This window comes from Thrips palmi, unplaced genomic scaffold (assembly GCF_012932325.1).
Source record: "Thrips palmi isolate BJ-2018 unplaced genomic scaffold, TpBJ-2018v1 HiC_scaffold_5, whole genome shotgun sequence".
NCBI lineage: Eukaryota > Metazoa > Arthropoda > Insecta > Thysanoptera > Thripidae > Thrips > Thrips palmi.
This window is the reverse complement of record NW_023144632.1, coordinates 17,302,525-17,321,086: the sequence shown is the minus strand read 5'-3', so window position 1 is coordinate 17,321,086 and position 18,562 is coordinate 17,302,525. Positions and strand designations below refer to the sequence as shown.

Below are 18,562 nucleotides of genomic sequence, written 5' to 3'. Positions count from 1 at the left end.
AGCCCCGGTGCGTGTCGAGCTGCGGGTCCCTCCCAGTGGCGGGTGCGTCGCGCACTCTCTACTCGGAGCGGCATCCACCAGCTCGCCGCCACCCGCGTCCGCCCCTGGATGAGGATGGGCTGCTAGGAAAGCAGGTCCTCAGGGTTCGCAAGCTCTGACCGCGGGGTCCCCCCAAGAGCCGTGGGCGGCGTGGTAGCACTGACGAGTGCTCCGCCGGCGGAGGGCGTGGGGGCACAGTGCTGTACCAGGCACGGAGGAGCAGAGCGCTCTGCCTACGGAAGAGGGTACGGGAGCACACGGAAATGTGCCACGCCCGGTGACCTCGCCGTCGAGCCTGCAGGACGGGCACCAACTCGCAGCCGATGACACGTTTTGACCGAATGAGGTGATCGCCCTGAGAGACCTCGTCTCGACGGACACGCAGTGACCGGCGCAGGGCCCGCGCCTCGTCACTGTGGCCTCCGGCCGCTCCCCTGCCGCTTGCAGTGCGAGGGAGTAGTCGATGGCAGTGCGAAACGATCCTCTGAGGTTGAAATTTGTCTCGGCGACGACGCGAGTTCCTTGCGGACGGCCTGGCGGCTGAGAACGAGCCGAAGCAGATCAGAGCCCTGGACGGGGCCGCCGACGCAGACCCGGACCACCCGGACGCCGCGCCGCACATCGAGGGCCTGCCCTTGCAGAGGCAGCCGCGGACTTCTTCGCAACAGGGGGGAAGTGTTGGGAAGCTGGCTTCCTGACGGCCCCCGGCACCCTCCCCACGACCGAGCCGAGCACCCAAGCAACCGACCCCGGGCCGAGGCCGGCCATTGTGGGAAAACCGAAAAATTGTGACCCCCCCGGGCCCCCGGGGCCAGAGCACGGCCAGCCGCGCCACGAGTAGCACCCGCACGCGTTTGCCCAAACCTGACCAATAAAACCCATCAGTTCCAGTTGCCTTTCCCTCGATCCCTGACTCGCCCCCTCTAACCCTCACCCACCACCCAGAGACACAACAGTACAATGAATGTGGGAAGCTGTTCGCCCCTCGCCCCCACCCGACCTCCAGGGCGGCTTCGGCCAACGCAGTGCGCCGATAAGGCCCGGGTCCGGGTGGCACGGCCCGGCCCGGCCCGGCCCGGCCACGCCGAGGCGCGGCAGGCCGAATATCCATCTTACAGACTAAAACTAACTGGAACAAACTGCCGCGAGGCAGAGGCACGGGGCGGCCGGCGCCGGACGCGCCCGGGATGAGGCTGGCTGCGCGCTGCGCAGTTCCAGTTAGGCTTTGGGGGACCAAAATTTCTGGCCGGAGAGGACTGGCCGTCGGGCAGGGAAGGGACCGCCTCGGGGACACTGTCTGCGTGGTGATTGGACATGGTGGTGGTGGTGGTGAGGGTGGTGGTGAGCTCCATGGTGATCCAAACTCGCGTCCGCGCCGCGACGCGCAGCTCATTAAAGTTGGATTATCCGCGCCTCCAGCCGGACACGCCCCACACCGTCCCTTCGGCCTTCTCGCCCTTAGAGGCGTCCTCGGGGGCCGCAGAGCCTCGGCCGAGCGGCGCCAAGCCGCGCTAAAGGGCGCCAGCCAAAGCCGCCGGCGAGGGAGAGGGGCTCCCAGCCTTCCTGGCCCACGGGCAGGCACGAGGGGGCAAAAACTCGCGCAATCATGTGTACACGGCCCCCGAAATCACATGCGAATCATTGAGAATCACGCGAAATCAAGCAATCCGAAATCAACCAAAATCACTAAATTCGACCGAAATCAGGCAGAATCACACAAAACCAGGAAAAATCAGCCCCGAAATCATTTTTTTCCGAACACAATCACACACAACCACGCTCAACATCCCCCTTTGGTGCGTCGCGAAATAAGGCGAATCAGCCATGAAATCATTGCGTTTTCCGAATCATGTGTACACGAAAATCCCGAGTTTTTGCCCCCTCGGGCAGGCACGTCCGTGTTTCCAGCCGGAGTCGCCCACACCGAGGCCCACACCGAGGTCCACACCGAGGCCCACGCCGCCCAGCGCACCAGAATACCCACAAGCAACCGAGCACGTTTCGAGTTTTTTGCGACAGTATTGACATGTGCGACGTGCGACACGAATCAAGGACGTGGGGGGTAACACGGTTTTCCTCGTTCGAGGAGGAATCCATCCGAACCCTCACGTGTTTGTTTCGAGTTCCCATTGCCCGAAGTGTGGTGAGACTGGCGCACAGTGGGCCAGAACATCACTGGAGGTGGTCAAAACTCTAGACGCGTTTTGAGCTCCAGAGTCGCTAAATGGGACTGGAATCGAACGTGTGGCCCCACCAATGGATTGCTCGTTCGGAGAGCAATCCATTGGTGGGGTCATACGTTCGGTTCGAGTCCCGCTCACACTGAAAAACCAAACGTGGTCCAGACCGCACCACTGGTGTGGTCAGTTTTTTTTGCCATTTTGACCACATCATTTGGGTGTGGTCTGGACCACGTTTGGCCACTTTTTGGGTGCGGCCCTAGACCGCGTTTGGCCACTTTTGGGTTGGGGGTCTAGACCACACCAAACGCACCAAACGGGGTCTAGACCACCCAACTGATGTGGTAAAAATGGCATCCATTTGACCACACCAGTTGGTGCGGTCTAGACCACGTTTGGTTTTTCAGTGCAGCGAATCTGGAGCTCGAAACGCGTCCGCGGTTTTGACCGCCTCCACCGGTCTTCTGGCCCACTGTGTGGCGCCCGCCCTCGCCGCGTTCTTGTGGCCGGCTGCCGCCGAGTGCCGTTGCCGTTGCGACGGTCGTCGAGACGCTATGAATCACAAGTGCTGACTGCTTTACCTGCTTCGCCCGCGCGATACACGGCGGCCGAGGTCAGGGCGGCCCGCCTCGCGCCTCACGCGACCGCGGCCACGGCAATGGTAAGAAAGGGCGCCTCTTGGATGCATGCGCGTCGCCACCCCCCGCCCCGCCCCGCCCCGCCCCGCCCCGCCCCGCCCCGCCCCGCCCCGCCCCGCCTCGGTGGGTCCCCCAGTACGGCCGTTCTTTCGAGGCAGTTAATTCGCGCCGCGGCACTGGACTAATGACTTGCGGCCAGCGTCGCGTTGCCGCGTTTCCTGATACGGAGAAAAATTCAAATAAGGCTTATCTGGCTCGGTGCGCGGCCAGCGCGGCCAGCGCTGCCAGTGGGATGGCGGGGCGCTCCGCCGTGGAGCCGCACGCGCCGCACGCGTGCCCCGGACTGGACTGCCGGACTCGCGGACACGCAAAGGTCACGCACCACGACGACAAGGCCGTCGTCGACCGCGTCGTCGACTGCACACACTGACCGGGACGTGCATCGACCCGCCCCCGCCGTCGCGGCGTGCATGGCGGGGATGAGGGGCAGCGCGCGGAGCGGACTTTATCAGTGATTTACTCCGGAGGGGCAGCGACTGCCAGCCCCGCCAGCCCCGCCAGCCCGGCCATCCCGCCAAATGGCGCCGTTACAGCCGGGCCGGCGGGCAGCCCGGGCTGGCAGCCTGATCAGGCAGACGAAGAAACACGGACGCGATAAACTTGGAAAGTACACAGCGCTGGTACACGGCGGCGAAGCGACCGGACCGGGACCCCTCAATAGAGGCAAAACTTGTGCCGCTGCGGCCTGAGGCCGGCCCGTTCGTAGCAGTTAGCCCCTGATTTAGCGTGGGGTGGCTCGCTCCCACCTCCAACCTCCAACTCAGGGCCGGCCGCCGCCGACCGCACGAGCGGGGCGGATTCGCAGTGTGGCAGGCCACTGACCCACCAGCCGGCCGCCAAAGTGGTAGTAGAGAGTGGAAGAAGTCGCTGGCCTGGGACTTCCCCGGCGAAGGCGCAGCGCAGCGCGCAGTCCGGAGGCCGACTCACCTGAAACAAGGAGGTGAAACAGAGCCAAATTAAGACAGGAATTGAAAACGCCGCGCGCGCCATGCAAATGAGACCGCACTTGGCCTCAAAACTTGCTCATTACTGCGGGGGAAAAAAAGGGGGAGAAAAATGCGGAGGGGAGGAGGAAGGGGTGGCGTGGCGTGGCGCGGCCCTCCGAGGGGCGGCCGCGGCGGAAAGTCATCCGAAAATCTCGAGATCCGGCCGAATCGCACCGGCGGAATCTTGAGAAGTTGAAACTCAAATTAACGGACGGAGGGGCGAGGGGAGAGGGGTTGAGGGTCTGCGAGTGCTGCGAGGGGCTGTGTCCGGGCAGCGCCGAGGGTTGCTTGCTTCGAGGAGGGGGAGGGGGGGGGGGGAAGGGGGGAGGAGGGGTTGGTCGCGTGGCTTCACGACGCCGGGCCGTGCCGGGCCCAAGATGAAGACGCGATGAGGGCCCGGCCCAAGATGATGACCACAAAAACTTTTTCAACAGTAATGCCGCCGCAACGCCCCCTCCCCCCGTCTCCTCCAACCAGCCGCGATGAATCCAAATCGACGAAAATACAAAAGGAAGCGGCCCACTAATAATTGATTTCCACACGCGGCGTCGCCGCGTCGTCCGGGCGGCCTGTTTATGAAAATGGTTATTTAGGCGGCCCGACAGTGGCGCGGCCCGACAGTGGCGGCCCGCACAGCACGTGGCGGCACTAATGATGCGGCCGCCATGGATTACAGTGGCGAGTCATCAACAGGCCGCCGGCTCAAAGGCAGCCAGACCCAAATGCAGATCATCATGGCCTCGCCGGGGTCGCGTCTGGTCCGCCGGCCTATCACTGAAAAACCAAACGTGGTCTAGACCACACCAACTGATGCGGTCAAAATGGCACCCATTTGACCCCACCAGTGGTGTGGTCTAGACCACGTTTGGTTTTTCAGTGTAGCCACCGTTTGAGCACGCATCGAGAACACAGGTCGAAAAAAGAAAACATTGGATCCACTCGAACTTAAACAATTTTCTTTGCAACAAATGTCGAATGATTCAAGCAACGGCCGGAAGCCCGCTAGAACACCCCTCGAACACGCTGGAACACCCCTGGAGATTCCAGCTGGCTGGAACACCCCTCGAACACGCTGGAACACCCCTGGAGATTCCAGCTGGCTGGAACACCCTTCGAACACGCTGGAACACCCCTGGAGATTCCAGCTGGCTGGAACTCCCCTCGAACACGCTGGAACACCCCTGGAGATTCCAGCTGGCTGGAACACCCCTGGAGATTCCAGCTGGCTGGAACGTCGCTGGAACGGGAGCTCCCCGCTGGAACCCCCTCGGGCATTCCAGCCGGCTGCAGCGCGGCGCGGCGGCGGTTCATTTTTATTCCGACTGGGAGGCGTTTTATTTTGCATTTTCTCGGTTGGTATCGCTGCATATTCACGAGCGGCCCGCGCCGTGCCTGCGCCCTTGCCGCCCCTGCCTCCGCGCCCCTCCGCGCCCCGCCCCGCCCTTGGCCGCCCCGCCAGGGCCCCAGAATGAAATCGAGGAATGCTTTAAATTAGGCCGGACAGGCCAGCGGCCCTCATCCGGAGATACGTTGGAAATTAAAGTCTAGTGCGGCCCCTGGCCCGGCCCTGGCTCGGGCCCGGGGCCCCGGGCAGGCGACATCGAGGCGGGGCTGCCGAATTAAAAGTACGCCTTGTCTATGCCGAGGAGGCCCTGCAGGAGGAGCGGGGCGTGTCCATGGAGCGGCCAAATTAACGAGGTGCCTTCGCAGCCAAAATCACCGAGCCAGCGGAGCGCGAGCGAGCTGTCTCCGTGCCGCGAACGACCACACTGCACGGCCACGCCGCGCGAAGCGGAACACACACACACACACACACACACACACACACACACACACACACACACACACACACCACACACAGAGCGCCGCACGGCTGCGACGTGTGCACCGGGGCAGGATTCGTGGTGGTGCGACGATCCCTAGCACGCCTCCCCTCTCCTTTCCACGGCGCGGCTCCTTCGTTAGCGATAGCCCCAGCAGCGACTGCCACATGAGCGGAACATGACTTGGGCGTGAAATGGGCGAGGCAGGGCACGGCGTGGCAGGGCGTGGCAGGGCGTGGCAGGGCGTGGCAGGGCGTGGCAGGGCGTGGCAGGGCGTGGCAGGGCAGGGCCGGCAGGACTAGGAGGTGGAAGGCGCAGGGGGTTGCCTGCCGCCGCTGCGCCCTCCGCTCGGTCGTGCCTGGTCAGGCGCGACGCACGCGGGCTACACTAACACACGTGCTGGGCGTGCTCGGCGTGCTCGGCGGGCGTGATCGGGAGCAGAGCGGCGTGCTACCCGCACCGCGGAGGGGGGCGGAACGGCGGGACGGTGGAACAGTGTAGGCACTGCCGGGATGGAAATGGAAACGAGGCACAGCGAGGGGGCGCACCCGGGTTCCCGGAGAGGTTTTGGACCCCCGCCCGGCCGGCCCCAGGGCCGGAACCCGGGCCCCCGGCCAAACCCCGACCCGTTTTGAGCTCCTGAGTCACCACAGAGGACTCCAACCGAACGTGTGACCCCACCAATAGAATCCTCGTTCGGAGAGCAATCCATTGGTGGGGTCACACGTTCGGTCCGAGTCACATTTAGCGACTCTGGAGCTCGAAACGCGTCCGGGGTTTCGGCCGCCTCCACCGGTCTTCTGGCCCACTGTGCGGCGTGGCCGTTGGCCCGAGTGCACCAGGACTACCAGGACTACAAGCGCCTCCTCCACCTTTGGCTTCCTCGCGTGCGGCGCGGGGGGGGCGGGGGGGGGGCGGGGCGGGGCGGGGCGGGGCGGGGCCCAAAAAATGGGGGCTTTAAAAAATTCAATTCACGTGGCGTACAAACACCAGAGCGCACCAGACCAGGGCAGCGCAGGGCAACAGCACGCAGCGCGATGGCGCGAGGCCCCCGGCGCCCGGAGGCCCCGGGGGGAACAAGGGCGGACGCGGAGCGCTCTAGGCCCGCAGCACCAGCCTAGCAGCCAACCCGGCCCGCCGCGGAAAAAGACTTTCAGTCCGTGTCGGACCCAACACGAAAACCCCCACACACACACACCCCACAAAAGCACACAAAACCCAAGGATGGTAAAATTTCGACAATCGAGGGCGGTATTCGTTTTACCGCCCATTGAAGGCGGTAAATTACCACCTTCCACAGTTTTATCACCTTGAATGTTCCGTTTGGAGGGAAATTAAGGCGGTACAGGAGGGAGATCGGGGAGCTCACTTCACTTACTCGCGTGAGTGAGTGACTCACTTCGAGGTAGCTATTTAGAGAGATAAATGATCCAGGAAGCGGAAGAAGGGAATAACTTGACTTATCCCCAAATTGAGTTTTTATTTTATTATTGTGCCTTAGAATGGTTTACATCATTACACCAAATTATTTGACTGAATTCCAAGCAGTTTAGGAGAAAATCCACATGGAAAAGGTTTTAACCCCAACTTAACCCCTTTTTCAGTCTAAATTTCATTGGAAAATGGAGATAACTCAACCTTAGTCTACATGAGTCCGTTTGACAAATTGGGAAAAGGGTATAACCCCACTTGTGTTTTTATGGATCTAGTGTAAAAGAATCAACTCACCTTAACCCCCCCTTAATTTTAAATTTCAAGTTGGAAAAAAGAGCTAAGCCCAAAAAAATACACCAGATAACATACACTTTATGCAGACTATTGTTCCACTTGACTTGTCTCCAAATTCCACTTTGTTTAGGAAATATAAGGTGAGCTGACTCTGTTTTCCATTTCAACGGAAAGTGATAAGTCGCAGAAATCCTCTACGGAGTGACCTTACACTTTTGATTTGTTTTCTAAAATTTTACTAATGCTTTTTGAAATTATTAACATCTGCAACATTCATTTGTTTTGTTTTAGTTTTCCCTGCTAACAGTTTTTTGTTTCTCCTGAAAAATGGCCAAAATTGAGTTATCCCCTTATTCCGCTTCCTGGATCAAATACGGCTTCAGGAAGCCAAATCCACGGATAAAGTTGGGTAAAAAGGTAAAAATTACCTACTACTTCACAAAATAGCCAATTAAATGACCTAAATATTCCGCAGACACGTTTTATTTCATATGATCGAATGATCTCGAAGTGACTCACTCACTCACGTGAGTGAGTGAGGTGAGCTCTCTGATCTCCCTCCAGCGGTGAAAGGTGGTAATTTTACCGCCTTCAATGGGCGGTAATTTTTGTACCACACTTGCAAGGCGGTAAAACGAATACCGCCTTCGTAAGACCATGTGTACCGCCTTTCGATTTTGGGTGCACACACACACAAACACAGACACACACGCGCACACAGCACGCACGCCGCCTGTCCTCGACATTTCGACGAAATGCCACCATCTCCAACAACCTATCGCGTTTCCAGTAAAGGACAGGACTGGCGTCACACGCGAGGCCGCGTTGGTGCTCTGCGTATATACATTTATGTGTGAGTCTCTCTCTCTCTCTCTCTCTCTCTCTCTCTCTCTCTCTCTCTCTCTCTCTGTGTGTGTGTGTGTGTGTCATCACAGCCGAATAAATAAAGCGCGGTGACGAGGCGACGCGTGCAAACTCTTCCTCCCCTCTCTCCTCCCCACTTAAACCCCTTCGGCTTGGGGGCCCCGCGTCGCCCCGCGCCATGGATGCCGCCGAGTACTGGCGCGACCGGCGGGGTAGGCATCGCGGCGAACCGGATATGAAAGCTGTCACGCCGTGTGTGCTTGCCATTCACGGGGGGAACGGGGCTGAAGGGGAAGGGGTTGAGGCATCGCTTTGCAGATGCAAACGAACATTAGCTCAGCCGAGTGGACGCGACGAAGGCTCGCCGCGCACGTGTGTGTGCGTGAGTGAGTGAGTGTGCGTCGGGCTTACGTGGAACGCGACGGCTGGATCTCCCCCAGCCCTCCGTTCGCGCCCCTGACGCGTCGCTGCTGTCGCTGCGCGGAGGCAGGCGAGGCAGGTGCACGCCCAACAATCATTACTCGTGCCGCACTTACAGCGTGGGCGTGGGCACCATGACAGTGGCGCTGCTGCTCTGTGGCCCTCGACCAAGCCCTCGGCGCGCCCCTGCGCACAGTGGGCCAGAAGACCGGTCATCGTCATCGGCGCTGTTAGGCCTCAGCAGACCTCTAGCGGAGGCGGACAAAACTCTCGATGCGTTTTGAGCTCCAGAGTCGCTGAATCGGGCTCGAACCGAACGTTTGACCCCACCAACGGATTGCTCTCCGAACGAGGAATCCATTGGTGGGGTCACATGTTCGATTCGAGTCCCATTTAGCGACTCTGGAGCTCAAAACGCGTCTAGAATTTTGACTGCTTCCACCGGTCTTCTGGCCAACTGTGCTGCACCGTCTCCTTGGTGGCGGCGTCCAGCCACGCCACGCAAAAACAGCCCAGCCGGCCCGCTTCACTTGCTCAAACTGTTTAACTTGGCGCTGCCCGCGTGTTAGCACGCCGGCCAACTGTCGGGGCAGCGGGACGCAAAACGCGCCGCGCACACACGCCAGCCCACCCCGTGCAACCCCGCCACGAGGTTGCGCGAAGCACCAGGCGCTGCACAGTGGGCCAGAAGACCGGTGGTGGCGACGAAAATTCTAGACGCGTTTTGAGCTCCAGAGTCGCTACATGGGACTCGAACCTAACGTATGACCCCACCAATGGATTCCTCGTTCGGAGAGCAGTCCATTGGTTGGGGTCACACGTTCGGTTCGAGTCCTGTTTAGCGACTCTGGAGCTCAAAACGCGTCTAGGATTTTGGCCGCCTCCACCGGTCCTCTGGCCCACTGTGCGCTGCCGTCGTGAGGAGGTTGGAGTCCTGAGAGGTTCGACCATTCGAGGAGGTCCTCCAACTTGGCACAAGGCGACCCACTTGTGGCTCGTGGTGGTCCTCAAACGGCCACCGTTTGCGTCCTTCAAGCGATGTCCGTGTCCAAATATGTTTAATGAATTTCTTTTCGAAATGCTGATGGCCTGAGCGCACGCACGGAGTGCACTGCTCGAGGAGACACGTGCGGAGATATTTCCAACGCAAACACGTCGAGCCTCCCCCCCCCCCCCCCCCCCCCCCCCCCCGCCCGCCAGGGCCAGGTGGCGCTGCCCGCGCGCCGTGTATCTCATCCGTGGCCATTCCCGTTCACCGTCACGTCTGGGGCGGGGCGGCCGCACTGCGTGAGGCGCAAGTCGACGTGTCCGTGTCATTCAACCGAGCGAGCGAGCACGGCAGACAGGCGTCTGGCTCCCGGACCCACAGCCATGCTGCGGGGCGTGGCGGGGCGCGTCGCGAAATCAGTACGTAACCTGCGTGCCGTGCCGCCGTGCCGCCGTGCCGCGCCCTGGCCACCAGGCACTCATCGGCCCGGTCGGCCCCCGCCCCCAACACCGGCGGTCCCCCGGCCGTTCCAAACAGGAAAATACAGCGACAGACCGTCCATTTTTTCGGAGCCATTTCCTCCAGAAAAGGAAGAAGACCCCCGCCGGCGGCGAGCTCGCCTGGGCCGTCGAGTCACGCCCAAACACTCCCCTCGCCTTTATCTGGGGCCGGCACGCAGCACGCGCCACGCGGCACGCAGCGCCAGCACAGCACGCACTGCGGCCCCGCGGCCCCGCGGCCCGCCCACAACTACTTCGGATATTCCCTTTTTGCCGGGGAATAATACAGCACACGTGGAGGCGGAAAAAAAATAAAATAAAAAGAGGCCACAAAAATCGGAAAGCCAAAGTGTGGGGATCGAATTGGCGCGTTGGCTCATGAAGCCTGAAGCCCGAGGGGCGGCAAGGCAGGGCCGGAGGGACTCGGGGAACGGAGAGGCGCCGCTGCAAAATTAACCGTGGGGAAGCCGAGGCAGCCGAGGCGGAGGCGGAAGACGAGACTAGGCCACGCCACGGGCTGCCTGAACCGAGCTGAACCGAGCTGAACGCGTTGCACGACTTGGCTTCCGGCGACAAAGTATGTGTGTGTGTGTGTGTGTGTGTGAGTGAGGGAGTGTGTGCGTGCGTGTGTGTGTGTGTGTGTTACTGTGTGTGTGTGTTAGTGTGTGTGTGTGTGTGTGTGTGTGTGTGTGTGTGTGTGTGTGTGTGTGTGTGTGTGTGTGTGTGTGTGTGGGCCTCTGTGAGTCTGTGCGGGCTGGAAAGGGGGAAGGGAAGGGAAGGGAAGGGAAGGGAAGGGAAGGGAAGGGAAGGAGGGGAGGAAGACAGGTTCCACATCTTTACCGCCGCCATTGCGCGACGCTGCGCGACGCCCGCACCGCCTCGTCAAGCGCTTGACAGTTTCTCAAGTCCCATCCCGCACCGGAACGCGGACCCGACGGCCGGCAGGCGGCAGGCAGGCGGCGGGCGCCGAGTCGGGACAACTACAAGTGTCATTACCACGACGAGCGCGTCATGTCGACGTCATGCCCGTCGTCGCCGTCGTCGGCCGTCGTCGGGCACCGCGGCGGAGGCGGCAGTGTGGCGGCCGCGTCCCCCATTCGCACACGCCGCAGTCGGCGCGGCGCGTGAGGGACAGGCAGCGATCCGCGACCGAGCGGCGCGCCGTGTTGGAGCGCCACGCCAGGCGAGCACGCCCGGCTTGCGTAAACTTTGGCGGCGGCGTGTGGCGGGGCGGGGCGGGGCGGTGTGCTCCTGACGTACACTTTGGCAAACGTCTCGCTCGCCGTGTGAATGCGCGGCCAAGTGTGCGCTGCAGTTACGGCCCCCCGAATGTGCCCACCCCCACCCCCTTCCAGCCTGCCCGCGCATGGCGCGCATCGCTCCAAACTTTCACAGTGGTGTGCGGGCGGGACGAGGCGGGCATGGTGTAACTGAACAGAGGCGGTGCCCATTCAGAGTGGGGCTGTAAGCCCCCTGCTCCCCCCCCTCCCCTCGCCCTCCCTCGGCCGGGGGCGCGCCCCGCCCTGGGCGTATACGCTTTCAGCGTGTCTGTCTGGCTTTGAGGCTTCTCGCGGCCCTGGCCCGGCCCGGCCCGCGCGGAGCAAAAGCCCCTGGCAGCCAGCCGCGCCGCCCCCGGCCCGCGCATGTGTAAAAACACGGCCATGTTTTCATTTCTAGAACGCCCGGCCCGGCCGCCCCGCCCCGCCCCGCCCCGCCGCCCATTCAGCCATGTGGGAAGGGGAAGGAAATTAGTGGGGTCCGTGTGTGTGTTTTTGTCACCCCATATTTGTTACGAGGCGTCGCGGCGCGTCGCGGCGCGTCGCGGTGGTGGCGGCGGCGGCGTCTGGTGTCAGGCTTCTTTTGTTTGTGCAGCTGAGAAGTGCGCAGCGCGAGTGGAAATTACAGGACATCAGCGGCGGCGGTGGTGGAGGGCCAGGCCCTGGGCCATGTGACAGTCGCCAGCGTCAGTCGTGTCATGTTGAGGCGGCCGGAACCCCTTTTTTCCGGCAGGCTCTCAGGAGTCCGAGTCCGCCTGCTGGCATAAGAGCTCGCCGAAAAGGCAGCGGCGGCCCCTTCTGCCGGCCCTCGTGCCGGGACTCCTCTAGTGGACCTCCTTCTGGACCGCAGCCACCACCGCCGCCGTCCTCTCCACGGCCATGCCGCGCGATGCCAGCGACACGCAGCTGATCACACACTACTGGGGCGGAGTGAGTGGGCAAATACTTCGTGAGCGTGCATCGCATCACATAAATGGGCTTGTTGATGTGCGCGCGCGTGTGTGGGTGGGCGTAGAATGTGTGTGTGTGTGTGTGTGTGCGTGTGTGTCTGTGTGTGTGTCTGTGTGCGTGCATGTGTGTGTGTGCGCGCGCCGCCAAGGGATGAGGGTGAGTGCGCGCCACACACAAACACACACTAACTCCCACACGGACGCACACACACCAACGCCGAGGCGGATCGCGCGGTGAGCGCGGCTGTCGTGTCACAGACAGGTGGTATTGGGACTGCCGCTACATCGGCTGGAGCGCGCGGCGGGCCAGGGGCGCCAGGACGAGGGAGAAGGGACACGGAGATATCGACAGTTCGCGCGTCATTTTTCATCCTTTCTATAGAGTTTTCGGGAGCTGAGCCGAGCTGAGCCGAGCTGGCGCGGCGCGTCCCGCCGCTGTCCCGCCCTAAGAGTTGTAAATGTGTCTGATGGCGGTGTTTGTGCGGAATAAGTATGAATGGAGGCCTCGCTCGCGCGCTCGCGGTGCAAACAGCGCGGATGATGGATGGCCGAGAGGTTCACTGTGTCGGCTGCGTTCGCCAGGACGCCGAGGGTCGCGGCGTCGCGGCGGCCCTGCCGAGCGGCCCCTGCCCATAATTATGCAATCACTACACTACATACATTTCCCGCGCCGCCCCCGCCCGCCGCGCTCCTTCCGCGATTTGTCAGGATTATTGTGTCTTTATTGTTCAATTCTTCCATTTTTTTCTCCCCCGCCGCCGCGTCCTCCCCGAGACCGCCGTCTCTTTTTGCATTCCACCCCTCCGTGTGCGTTGAGGCGAGGCGTGCGTCGGGGGTGGCCTCTTCATACGCGCAGCCCGCGCCGTGCCGCGCCGTGCCGCGCCGTGCCGTGCCGCGCCGCGCCGCGCTAAGCCTCCCACACGGCCTGCGCGGCCCGCCCGGCTCCAGCAGCGCCTCTCTCCACATTATTATTTGATTTACTGGAATAATTGGGCGCACGCGCTGCCGCATAGCTCGGCACTACTAGCATGCGCGCGCGCGCGCGCGTGTGTGTGCGTGTGTGTGTGTGTGTGTGTGTGTGCGCGCGCGTGTGTAGGTGTGTGTGTGTCTGTAAGGGGGGAGGGGGTTATGTCCTGTGTGCGTACTATATACATGTGTGTGAGTGCGTGCACGCTTCCAGCACCGGACTGTCGCGTCGAGGACTCGCCAGACTCGGCCGCCCGGCTTTCGGAGTGTCCGTTTCCATATTCCGAGGGGGGAGGGCAGCGCGGGCGGCACGGACGGCGCGCAAAGGCCCGGTCAGTATCGCATTACACCGACCCGGCCGGCCCGGCCCGGCCGCTCGGTGAGGCGGAGTCCCGCGCTCCGCCCGACGGCACTCCTCTCGGCGGGGCCCGGGTTCGAGTCCTCGCGGCTGCGCGGCTTTTCGGCGCGGCACTGCACTAGTGGCTGCGTTAGCCGCGCTGCAGAAGGCGCTCGAGGGCCCTGAGGCGCTCCGCCGAGGCTCCGAGGAGCCGAGATGGAACCAGGGGGGGAGCGCGTCGGGTCCGAAAGGAGGGGAGGGGAGGGGAGGGGGGGGGGGGGATGGCGCGAGAGGCGTTTGCGAGGCCGGCCGGGAAAGCGCCCCCCCCCCCCCTTTCCAGTTTGACTGTGCGGCTGCCAGGGGAAATTGCCATTCCGCTCTCAATTAATAAGGATAACACATCAGACAGGCACAAAGCGAAGCAGAGCGAAGCCCGTGCGTTCCGCTCCGACGGGGCGGCGGGGCCGAGGCGGCGAGGCGCCCCCACACCGCCACGCCCGCCAGCGCCGCGTAGCCGCGTACCCACGGGTCCGTGGCCAGGCCCAGGCCAGGCGCCCCCCCCTCCACAGTGGGCCAGAAGACCGGTGGAGGCGGCCAAAACTCTAGACGCGTTTTGAGCTCCAGTGTCGCTAAATTGGACCCGACCCGAACGTGTGACCCCATCAATGGATTGCTCTCCGAACGAGGAATCCATTGGTGGGGTCACACATTCGGTTCGAGGCCCATTCAGCGACTCTGGAGCTCAAAACGCGTCCGGAGTTTTGGCCGCCTCCACCGGTCTTCTGGCCCACTGTGCCCGCCCCCGTTTGGACCCTCGCCGACCGATTGTGCGGTGTTATTTCCATTCGGACGGCCCGCGCCGCCGCGTCTGCGGGGAATGACGAAAATGCCAATAGCGCGGGGGACACGACGGGGCGCGGGGGAGGGGAGGGGAGGGCGCCCCACCCCCGACTTCGGCGGGCATAGGAATGGATGATGGCGCTTGCCGGGAGGGATAAAGCCGTGGAGAGGAGCGCGAGGGAGTGAATTCTCCCGCGCCTCCGCGCTCCACAGTGTGCTCCACACGCCGTCGTCGTCAAGTGCGGCGAGCTGCACGTCAGCGACAACAGGTGACGCATGCCAAAGTGTTGCCGAAGGCGATGGATTTTTTCCTGCCGCCGCCAGCAGAGCGACGCAGAGCGTGCGTCGCCCTCGCCCCGCGCCACGCCTCGCGCAATGAGTGCAGTTCGCGGTGTGTCAGAGTGAGAGTGTGTGCGAGGAGCAGAGAGACAGAGAGAGAGTGCGCGTGGGTCGTGCGGGGGTGTGAGTGACTCATCCTCAGTATAAGCTCGACATACTGCACGCCTGTTGGAGCCTCCATCCACTTATTATGGGTCTGCGGTTTAGTCGGCAGCTCGATGCCCTCACGCGGAGTCGCGGACCGGCTGCACCGCAAAAAGAAACCGAGCACTTCGACGATGACGCACCAGCACACTGCCGCGTAGCAGGCCCGAGGAAAAGACCGCCGGACTCTCAACTCGGGGGGCGTTTTGGGCTCTGAATGCTTATCGATCGCACGGGACTCGATACGGTGATTCTCCTTCGACCGAGGAACCTATAGCGGCGCGCCATCAAGAGTCGTATTGGATCGAGTCCACACCGGAGTGACAGTGTGTCGGACGAGCCAAGCCGACCACCTCCCCGCCCTGATGACATCGTCATGGCACTGCCATGGCAGCCCCATTATCCGCTCTAAAATGCTAACGGCAAACACCAACAAGCGACAGGGCGGCCGCGCGCGGCCCCGTGACAGCGCGGGGCACGGTGCGCCAGATGAGCAAACAAATCAGCCGCGGGGCCAATCAGGCCGTGGCGTGCGGGCCGCCGAGTCACGTGCAGCGCTGCCGTCCCGTCCGGCGAGGCGAAGATCATTCAATCGTAAAGCCGAGTCGACAGCGGTGACAGCAGAGTGGCAGGGCGCTGCGTTCCATCCACCGCGGCGCCGTGTCAGCGCGAGCGCGCACGGCAAACCTCGCGAAATATTCCGGGCATGTGAGGTACAAACTTAGTCAGTTTGTTGGACGAGGAATTGCTTTACTAGGGGTACGCGCCGTTTTGTTTGGGCGCGTAGTAGGCGAGCGATGCGTCCGTATTCTTGTAGAAGATGGTGAAGAATATATGCAAAGTAAGGCCAATACAGGGTCAATGTGAAACTCAATTTTAAAAGTTTGGTCACAAATTGGTAAATTTTGGGGAAAGTAAAGGTCTGGGATGAAATTGGAAGTCATTTTCGTGATCAGCACACCAAAAACTGCAGGGAACTAAGTAAAACTCGATGCGAAAATTTTGGTCCGAAATTGGTAAATATTTGGAAAAGTAAAGGTCTGAGATGAAATTGGAAGTCATTTTCGTGATCGGCATACCAAAAACTGCAGAGCGATTCTCACGTTTCGGGGTAGTTTTGGCGTCTCTGATTTGCCGAAAGTGAGAAATATCCAATTAAGTTTTTCTGATTATTGGGGTCCTGGATGATACTAGAGTTATGGCAATGGTATTTATAGTAAAGACCTTGTACTACCTTCCTAAAAACATGAGCCATAAGGTATTCCCATACGTTTTAGTGGGTGTTTTGATCACGGAAATTACGTTATCACGGAAGTTACAAAGTGTGAAAATCGGCTTTAACGGCTGACCCGGGCTTGCTGTGGCTTAAAAGTCGTTCCAGGGTCAAATGATACTCTAAGCCCGACATTTAAGCGGAAAATTTTTTCACCTAGTGCTGCTGCAACATTGGGTAAAGGGTGCCACGGAAGTTACAGGTAATTGTTGATACACGCCATTTTATAATGCTCTAGACCGCTTTGAGACCGTGTACAGCATCTTAGATTTCCGCGACCCATGCAATTTTATCCCAGGGACTCCACTTTGATGGCTTGTGTCATGGAAAGTTTAAAGTTTGGCTTGGGGAGAAGTCCAGAGCCGCCTTTTCGAAATTTGTGTAGTGAAATTGAATATACGGAGGACATTTTTCGTTGCAGCATAAGTACCTTTGAAAGAAGTCTGGCGTATTGGTCTTCGGTCGAAATTAGCTCGAGACATGCCAAGCTTCGAATCCCCATCGACAGTTGGCAGCATTTTCGAACCACACCGCCACACTGGGGGCGGAAAGTTCGAGTATGTTCTCTTTGGACAATCACGGAAGTTACATTTAGGGTATTCCAAACGCTACGTAGACCAAACCAACGAACGTGAACTTTTCGAAATGTGTGCTTTTAGTGGGCAATGGCCCTCCCTAACATCAGAAACAAACCCCATGTCGATATCTGCGCTCGTTTGGGCACAGGAGTCAGAAGAAACGAAACTACCCCGAAACGTGAGAATCGCTCTGCAGGAAACTATGTAAAACTCGATGTGAAAATTTTGGTCCGAAATTGGTCAATAATTGGAAAAGTAAAGGTCTGAGATGAAATTGGAAGTCATTTTCGTGATCAGCACACCAAAAACTGCAGGAAACTATGTAAAACACGATGTAAAAATTTTGGTCCAAAATTGGTAAATATTTGGAAAAGTAAAGGTCTGAGATGAAATTGGAAGTCATTTTCGTGATCAGCACACCAAAAACTGCAGGAAACTATGTAAAACTCGATGTAAAAATTTTGGTCCCAAAATTGGTCAATATTTGGAAAAGTAAAGGTCTGAGATGAAATTGGAAGTCATTTTCGTGATCAGCACACCAAAAACTGCAGGAAACTATGTAAAACTCGATGTAAAAATTTTGGTCCAAAATTGGTAAATATTTGGAAAAGTAAAGGTCTGGGATGAAATTGGAAGTCATTTTTGTGATCAGCACACCAAATACTGCAGGAAGCAATGAAACACCGAGGAAATTTTGGTCCTAAATCATGTATGTAATTCTAGTTGAAAGTATGGGTCTTCAGTTGTTAGGTTTTTTAAGAGCGTTTCCTGTTCATGGTGTCATGCCATGAACCCTGACCCTGTTACTCAGTCGAGTAACATTTAACAGCCAGCATTGAATTGCTTAATACGATTCACAAATACTTCAATTACCATTCGATATCTCCTTGTTACTGAACTTATGAATACGCAATGTTATTAGTAATACCTAAAAAGCCTTTCTCCCTTTTAGTTTCAACTAGTGGATTAAACTATATTGATTTATCTGCATTAATTAAAAAGAGACATATTTACAGGCAGGCTGATTTAAACTACTTTACGGAGAAGACCTTCTGTCAGATCCAATGAATCGTTTCATAGAATCCAATGTCGAGGCCACTTATTGCTAAATGCAAGTTTATCTTATTCATAATGATAGTCATGGTGTGTTATTTAATCTTTGAAACAGTTTAGCAAAAGTATTTACCTAACATTCTCTGAGTAAATGAAAAAAAAAGCCAACTCAAACCATGACCAACACAAATTACCAGTTGTCGCAGACAATGTATGATTAAGTTAAAAGAATCGTCTCATGAAATCATATGACCAAGTCAGTGAATCGTCTCATTGAATCTGATGTCAATGTCAAACCTTGAATGCGCTACACTCACTCATCATATGGTTTTCTTTAAGGTTAGTACTATAGTAAACTCACAGAATTGCAATGAAGCCTTTTCCCAGAATCAGTGCCAAGAGTCAGCAAAGACTATTTATTTTGGCAAGATTAGCATCTGGTTTGTGCTCATAGAATGTATTAATATATTTTCTAACTGTTATTGAGCAAAGCAAACAACTAAAAAATATAGTGTCTGAGAATATAAATGGAAATACACTCACAAAGGTTAAAAAGACCAAATCATTCTTGCAATTATC

At 58.8% G+C, this 18,562-nt stretch overlaps 1 protein-coding gene across 5 annotated transcripts in view; it reads right to left on the bottom strand.

Moving 5' to 3' along the window:
* Positions 1 to 18,562, bottom strand: part of LOC117651053 (teneurin-m) — a 102,586-nt gene that overhangs the window by 63,312 nt on the left and 20,712 nt on the right. The window lies entirely within an intron of this gene.